At 39.2% G+C, this 8444-nt stretch overlaps 1 long non-coding RNA gene across 1 annotated transcript; it reads left to right on the top strand.

The window, feature by feature from the left end:
• The first annotated feature begins 1738 nt into the window (after positions 1 to 1738).
• On the top strand, positions 1739 to 5248 carry LOC131011245 (uncharacterized). Its single transcript, XR_009096806.1, has 3 exons — positions 1739 to 2443; positions 4300 to 4366; positions 4972 to 5248. It is a non-coding gene; the product is annotated as an uncharacterized LOC131011245 (long non-coding RNA).
• Positions 5249 to 8444: the final 3196 nt, after the last annotated feature.

Raw genomic sequence — 8444 nt, 5'->3', positions numbered from 1 at the left:
ATCAGCTGAAGTTTTTGGTGCGTCAGGGTAATCTGGATCGATTTATTGCCAGAGAGAATGAAGGCCAAGATCAGAGGCCAGAACAGAGAAATGACCAGAGGCAAGATCATGGGCACAATAGGGAATGCAGGCCGGAGGATAACCTGGATAACCGCAGAGAAGCGGCAGAGAGACAGGCACCTCCTCCCCCGTACAGAAGGGAGGTACATATGATTTTCGGGGAGAATGGGACACCAACATCTAATAGGGCCAAGAAACAAGTTGTGCGGGCAGTGAAATCAGGATATTACCCCAAACAGGTAATGGGGATCACAGACACGGCAGAGGAGCCGGTCATCACTTTCGGATCAGAGGATCTGAGAACGCTCATGTACCCACATGATGATGCGTTAGTAATCACAGCTGACATAGCCAGTTGCGTAGTACATCGCGTGTTTGTGGATTCGGGTAGCGCGGTGAACATTTTATATCTGGAATGTCTCCAGAACATGGGGATCGGGGCCAACGTTGAACCCACGAATGCTCCTTTATTTGGGTTTGGGGAAGAAATGGTTATGCCAGTAGGGTTTGTGGAGCTGCCAATAACTTTGGGCAGGTCGAATGCATGCAAAACCAGGGTGATCCGATTCTTGGTGGTAGATATGCCAAAGCCATCCTATAATGTGATATTGGGACGTCCAGCTCTGACCATATTCAGAGCAGTCGTCTCAATGTTCCACCTCAAGATGAAATTCCCCATCGGAGGAGGAAAAGTGGGAGAAGAATGGGGTGATCAGACAATGTCCAAAGAATGTCATGTGCGGATGCTCGCGCATTCATCAGGTCAGAAGAGAGAAAGGTCAGTCGAGAGATCAGACACCCGCAAGAAAGGAAAGGTGGGCGATGTCGCTGCTATAGAAGAAGAACGGCGAGAAGTGACAGAGTTACTGAATGATCGGGACAGTACGGAGAAATCTGCCTTAATATCCACCAATGATGTGTGCCACATGATTGAGTTATTTCCCGGGCGAGAGGGTTTCCAGACCAAGATTGGGTCTTCCATGAATGACCAAACCAAAGAGGAGCTAATCAGCTGCCTTCAGAAAAATGCGGACGTATTTGCCTTCAGCACGGCCGACTTAAAGGGAATAGACAGAAGGCTGGCAGAGCACTGCCTCAATGTGGACCCTATGGTCAAATCGGTAAAGCAAAAAATAAGGCATTTTGGTGCCGAGAAAGATGCCGCGATCAGGGAACAAGTCCAGGGGCTGCTGGACGCGGGCCATATCGAAGAAGTACAAAACCCAGAGTGGATATCGAACACCGTGATGGTAGCAAAGAAAACAAACACTTGGCGTATGTGCGTGGACTATAGGGATCTAAATGCCGCCTGTCCCAAAGACCACTATCATCTGTCGAGGATTGACCAGTTAGTGGATTCTACCTCTGGTTGCGCGCTACTATCTATGATAGATGCATACCAGAGATATCATCAGGTGAAGATGAACAGAGGGGACATTGCTAAAAAGGCTTTCGCCGTCTGCTGTGGGGTTTACGGCTGGAGGAGTATGCCGTTTGGGTTGAAGAACGCGGGGGCTACTGTAATACCCGGGCTTTTGATGACGTGTTTAGTTGCTTGAGTTTGAGTAATTAGGGTATCCTTTGTTTGATTACTTGTACAGAGATGAGGAGTTATATGAAGTTTTCTTGTTTTTTTTTTTTTTTTAAAGATGTTGAGATGTTCTTTTGATGATGTTTGGATGATGTGGGATTTTATATCCGTAATTGAGTTTGAGTATTTGAATAATTCGAGATAATTATTTGAATGAGAACGGTGAACTCGGAAGTGAAATCTGAGTCCGTTAAGACGTTTTTGAAATTTTTGACTTTTTGACGATGAATAGTAAAAATACTGCTATTTCGTCTGTTTGTCGACTTTCAAAATCTTACGTGCACGTCGTCGAGAAATATTCTTAGTTTTTCGATACGAGTCCAATAATGAAAGTTTTTATTTTTGGACGACGAGTGAATAGTAAATCGGGATTTCTCGATAAACGAACCGAGCTCGTTTATCAGAATTTCGAGAACGGGCATGCGTTTTCTATATTTATATAGAATTACGAGTGTAATGAAAGTGAGTAGGAGTTGAGAGGGCGAGTAACGAAGAGTATGGGTAGTTAGTCGTTAAGACGAGACGAGACGAGACGAAACGAGATATTTAACGACTAAATATCTAACCTACCCTACCCCTAACCACCCCCCAACCGCCCAAACCCCTTTCCCCTCACTTACTTACGGCTGTTAGCAGCCAACACCCCTCACTTTTAATTTTTAATTATCTCACACACACTAAACACACACACAACTCACGCATATCTCCATTGTTGAGGAGTTGGAGCTTTTGAGCTCCGTTTTGAGCGAGAAGACGAGCCCCGATCATCTTTTCGAACACGTATCTAAGTAGGTAAGATCTCTACCTACGTTTTGATGGTTTTCTTTTCGATTTTCGTCGACGTCGAAAAACGTCGATTCTCGACTTTATTTTGAAACGACGTCGGATCGTCGTGAAATTTTAGTATGTTGTTCTTGGGTAGATGTTGAGCATGTTTAATGAAGGGAGTAAGAACGGAACGAACCGTAGCTATGAAACCCATGAGGGCAGCCCCGTTTTTCACATATTAGCTTGTCTTTCGATTTTTGTTTGATCGTTTTGACTTGATATTTGTGCTTAGGGGTATGCTAGAATCGATATATATTAAATTCGTATTTTTCCAAGCACGAAAATTGTATAAGTTTTTAGAGTATGATTATTTAAATTCGTGAAGTTTGGGACGTTGCATAATGAATATTATTGCGTATATGTGTTCTACGATATCACATGAGCATGCTAATTGATTTACAATTTATGGATGATAATTGTTGAACGAAATTAAAACTGGAATTCTGTAAAAATTTTACAGCAGTTTCAAGCTTATGTTTCGATGAGTTTTCATTGCTTGATGGCTCTGAAATTTTAGTATGTTTATCTATGATATGTGTATTTCGTCGCTGCAAAATTTCATGTCTTTTGGATGATGTTTGGTATTTTAAAGATATTTTGAAAAAATCCTTGACAGAATCTGTCAACTGTTGGTAGACTTCACAAAAACGTTTATATCTATTAATCCATGAAGGATTTTGCATCACCGTTTTTTTTTAAACGAAACTAGACTTCAATACTTTTCTAAAAACATAATATTTCGATTTTTATGACCTCTGAAACAGAGCAGTTTATTATTTCAAAAATGCCCTGTTCTGCTGTCATATTTTTCCAACAGTAAAAGTGTATGAGTTTCATTGTTTATTTGGCAGATCATATGAACGTTTTCTCTTGTGAAATTTTAACCAAATCTTCAAGGATACCTTTAGTTTTGGCTGATTAAATTTGATGGAATTTTATTAAGGTTTGCCTTGGTTTCTAATGGCCTAAACAAAATTGGCAGAAACTGTCAATCTTTGACAGCCTGCACTAAAAGAGCAATATCTCCAAAAACCTTTAACCTTTTTGGTTAACTACCATTTTTAGAGTGAACTACACTTCATGGATTTTTTGAGATCAATTGGTATGAGAGTTTATGATGATTGAGTTGGTTGTTATGAATTTTTAAAGATGACACAAAAACAGCAAAACTTTCTAGAAAATAACTTGATTATATTTGTTTTGATGGATGATACGATATGACTAAATGGTGTGAGTTGTGAGAGTTATGATTAACGCACATAAATGTTGGTATCTGACACTCGAACAATTGGTGTCGAGTATAAATGATAGTTTACTGATAAAGAGTTTTGATGATTTTTGAATTGTTTGGTTTGCGTTGAAAAGATGTCAAGATGTTAAGTTTTGAGGCGAGAGACGAGTTCACGTAGTGAGATTCACGCGTTGAAATCTCGTGGCTGACATTATATATGAATAGGTCATGCCGAAATTTTTAGTGAAATTAGAATTTGAGCATAGTCAATTCTTGTTGACCCGTGACTCAAATACATGCCTAATGGAAAGTTTAACTTTCTAATCGGTTAATTAGACGAGATGAGAGCGAATAGATCTGCTAAGAAAGTGGACTTTTCGATGTGTTAAATATTTCTTTTAATTGAAGCGCTGCTAATTATAACATAAGGATGTTATAATTAATGAGTAATGACGAGAGATAATAATTGTTATATTGATTAACAATCAAGAGAGATGAACATTAGAGATACTAATGTTTCATAAAAGAGATTAGATTATTAATCGAGGTTTCTTTTATAACTTCTCACCAATTCTTCATAACGATGAAGGTCCTTTTGGGAAGTAACGACTTGAGGGAGAGAGTGACGTTACTCATTGATACAGAGACACAACGAGGTGGGCATTACTTTTACTATACGTATATAGAGATCCCCTGCGTGTCGTAGGCCTCTTATACGAATGAATGCATGAGATGATTTAACTGTTAATTTCAGTTTTATATATATCTATCAAATGAGTTTAATGTTACATTTGAGCAAGTTATTTCGTTACAAAATATTTGAGTTAAAGTTATTTCAAGTATTGTCTTGCCATAAAATGTTTAAATTTTAGTATGATATCTATCTGCTTTGGCTTTGCCAATGATGCAATCGAATTCGGGTCCTGAGCAGTTGATAGCTATCCTGCCAGGGCTAGTGTACACCAGTGACCGTGAGTCATCTAGCGGGTTGGCCGGTCAAGTGACCGTGAGAGGTGGCCACCTCTCCGGCACACAGTTTCAGATATGATAGATTACAAAAGAACTTAGTCTGATCAGACGAACTTTAAGAATCACAAATGAACTTAGTAAGCTTGGGCCTTTTTAGCGAAAAACTCCCTTGCTGTACTGTTTATGATGGCATGACAATTTACAGTTTTGAAGCATGTATTTTTATACCTAGGCATACGTGCCCACTGAGTGCTTTTGTACTCAGCCCTGCATATGTTTTCTAAATGTGCAGGTTGAGCTGATGTGATGATGGTGCTGCAATGAGCGGAGTCTCCAGGGTTGTTAATAAATAGTTAACCTGTCTAGAATATGTCTTCATACATATGTCTAGCTACTTTCCGCTGCAATATGTTGTTGATGTTATAGTATGTTATGTCATACTTTGAGTCTTAAGAGAATGGTTTCATACGATGTATAACTTGATTAATGATATTAATTAAGTTTTATGCTGTCTTTCATAGACTGTTTTCAATTGAGTATTAATGAATAAAAATGACGAGTTTTATTAAGATGAGTAAGTTTTACGGCTATAAATGACGCCCCTTTTCTTCCCCTTCTTCTTTAACCCCATCCCTAGTCGTGGATCACTCGGCCTAACTATCCATAGTTAGGGCGGGCTGTGACAGAGTGGTATCAGAGCGAAGGAAAGCTCTGAATTAGAAGTCTTGAGTTTAGTCTAGAATGAGTCACTAGACTAATAGTTATTAACAACCGTGAGCTCAGCGCACCATCACACCAGGCTCAACGAGGTATGTAAAATTTCAAAGTTTATTTGACGTTAAATTTTGAAGAGCATGATGTTGAGGTTATATGATGAGTTATGATGTTACACTTTAAAGGTGCATAGTTTGAGTTTGAGGATGACAACATGATTAATAATGAGTTATTATGTTGTAAGAGCATATGTTGATGTTACATGATGAATAATGAGAGCGTTTATATCATATGATGTTATATGATTGAGGATGCATAATTATGAGTTATGATGTGATGTATTTGAGATGTTTTGTGACGAGAATTGTTTGAGCAGTTGTGATAAGTCACGATGATTTAGATGAAGGAATCTAATGTCAAAGTTAAGAGAAATTTTTTTTACTAAGTAGAAGGATGAAATGAGAACTTAGAGCTAAAGCTTGAGAGAATTAGCAATTGCTTTAAGTACTTGTTGGTTTGAGTTATGAGTTTGAGTTATGAGCTTGAGTATAATAGCATGATTAATGATGAGTTATTAGCATGCTGCAATGAGATATTGTACGATATGTTGAGTTATTTTGTGACGCGAGTTTTGCTCACGCAACCTTAATGGTACTTGAGGAGGTATCATGAGCCATAGTCTTTGGAGATGGCTTTGAGAGAGAATTGTTGAGTTGTCTTACTGAGTCACGATGATTTAGATTAAGGGATCTAATATCATTGTTTAGAGAGGTTACCTACTATGTAAAGATGGGACGAGATGAGAATTTAGATGTTTTGAGCTTAAGTTTTAAGATAACAGTACTACTTAATAGGAGTTTTGCTAAGTTATGTTTTGTTTATTTCTGTTGCTGGAGCCAAGTAGAGTTAGTTCCTAGAGTCACCTTTAAGTTCTCCTTATAGGTTGGCCAGGACTGTTGGCACTGCACGAAAGTGGACTGTTGTGAGATCGAACTCAGGAAAGATCGGATACGAGGACGAGGCGTACAGTATGTGGTACAGAGATACCCTAGCAGATTTTCAAACACATGTTCATAGACTATGAAAGGATGAAAGCCTTATGGTTGTTACTAGACTGGATGACATCGTGCACCTAGTCCCCGTCCTACCAATCGAGTGGTAGGATTGAGCAAGGAAGAAAGCCACTCAATATGATGGGACATGTCGTCTTGAGCATTGGACCCACAGGAGATGAGATTTGTTACAGATACCCAGATTTTCTATGCGGATCTACTGACCGGATGCTTGTTTTCTACCAGGGACTCTAGAAGAGTGTAGTAGATATCGAGTCGATCCTTGAGTATCAGTTACCAAAGATGATAAAATGATAAACGATAATGAGGATGAGAAGTAGCCGAGGAGGGCTAGAGTTGATGAGGATGAGAAGAGAAGTCGATGTAGGCTAGAGCTAAGGATGATCTTGAGAGTATGCGCGGTACACCCTCGTTTTTGATTAGTTGCAATTACATTGCGATGTATATAACTTACTTAGGAGATACTGGTACTTGAGATTTTGACATGATGATAGATAAGCATGCGAATTTAGTACCCTACTGATGTTAAATAGATGGATGTTCCTAGTGTGCTAAAGTAGCAACTAGATGAGTTAACTGGTAGCAATTACCGTAGGAGGTCCAGACCGAGACACAGTACTATTAATGGTGTCGATTTAGAAGGGACATTACGATAGATACTATGGTTTTTGTAGGGTTTAAATAACCCCTTTATGTAAGCCCTCTAAAAAGAGGCATTCTACTGATGGATATATTAGGTTGACCAGAGTGGTCTTTTTGTTAGCATTTCGTGAGTGCTTATTGCCTTACAGATGAATGTTAAGGTGACCGTGAGGGTTTTCCTTAAAGTTGAGTTAGTAAATTGAACTTGAGTTTTGAGGATGCTTAGAGCGTTGGTCGAGTTGAGTTTTCCTTTTGTGATTTCAAAAATGCCTCAAAGATGTCATCAAGAGTGTGATGTGAAGGATAGGCGGGATAATACTCCGCCATCACCACCGCAACATGAGAGGAGAGTAAAAAAATATTGAACTTTCGAAACAAGAGTCTAGAACATAGGACCCTGAGTTTAAGCTTTTAGCTTGCTGGTGTGAACTTAAGTTTTGTTATGTATAGTATGTTGAGGGTTTAGAAGACACAGAATTTCCAAGTTCGGGATAGTATATCCCGTGTGACTGGGGAGTGATTATGTTGGACCTGGCCAGTCCGCATGATCCAAATCTCAGTAGACGTGTTTTGGGTTTATAAACCCACGTGTTTCAACTTTCTGTTGAAAAGCCAGATGGGTTCTTACTCTAGGTCATTTTTGTTCGACCTGGTAGTTACTTCATTCCACCCTCTGGTCATTCATTTGAGTCTCTTGAACAATTTGTTTTGATGTCATTCTAGGGTTGAACCCTTACAACTTTTGAGTTATCCTAGTAGATTCTTTTGATGTATAAGACTAGTGAGAGGCACGTCAGAAGACTTTAACACCCGAGCAACTGGTAAACTACACCTGAGAACAATTCAAGGCTACTCTTGAGAAATATGTACCAAGGAGTACAGTAAGCAGCAAGAGGCTGACTATCGAAGTTTGATGCAAGGAAAGAAATCGGTTGTAGAGTATAACCGAGAATTCTGTGAGCTATCACGATTTGCTCATCAGAAGATGGATACTGATGATGAGATGTCTGAGTTTTATGTGCCGGTATAAGGCAGGACTTTAAGGTAGTATTGGGCAAGTTATTGGATGCATCAGTTAGAATCCTGTTTAATACAGGAGCCTCGCATTCTTTAAGTGTTTGAAGCATGTTACCTTCAAACTCGAACCAAAACGAGCTAGTCCCAAGTTGAGAGTAATCACTCCTGTAGGAAGAGCTACTACAGTTTCTCACATGATTTCTAAATTAGAGTTTGAGTTAGGATCACTAAAGATGAAAACAAGAACCTTGCACTTAATGCCTATGTGGAACGTAGACATTATTCTAAGGATGGACTGGTTAGCAGAGAACTTTGCCCC

The sequence above is a fragment of the Salvia miltiorrhiza genome, chromosome 2 (assembly GCF_028751815.1).
Source record: "Salvia miltiorrhiza cultivar Shanhuang (shh) chromosome 2, IMPLAD_Smil_shh, whole genome shotgun sequence".
Classification (NCBI taxonomy): Eukaryota; Viridiplantae; Streptophyta; class Magnoliopsida; order Lamiales; family Lamiaceae; genus Salvia; species Salvia miltiorrhiza.
This window is presented reverse-complemented; position numbering and strand designations above follow the sequence as displayed.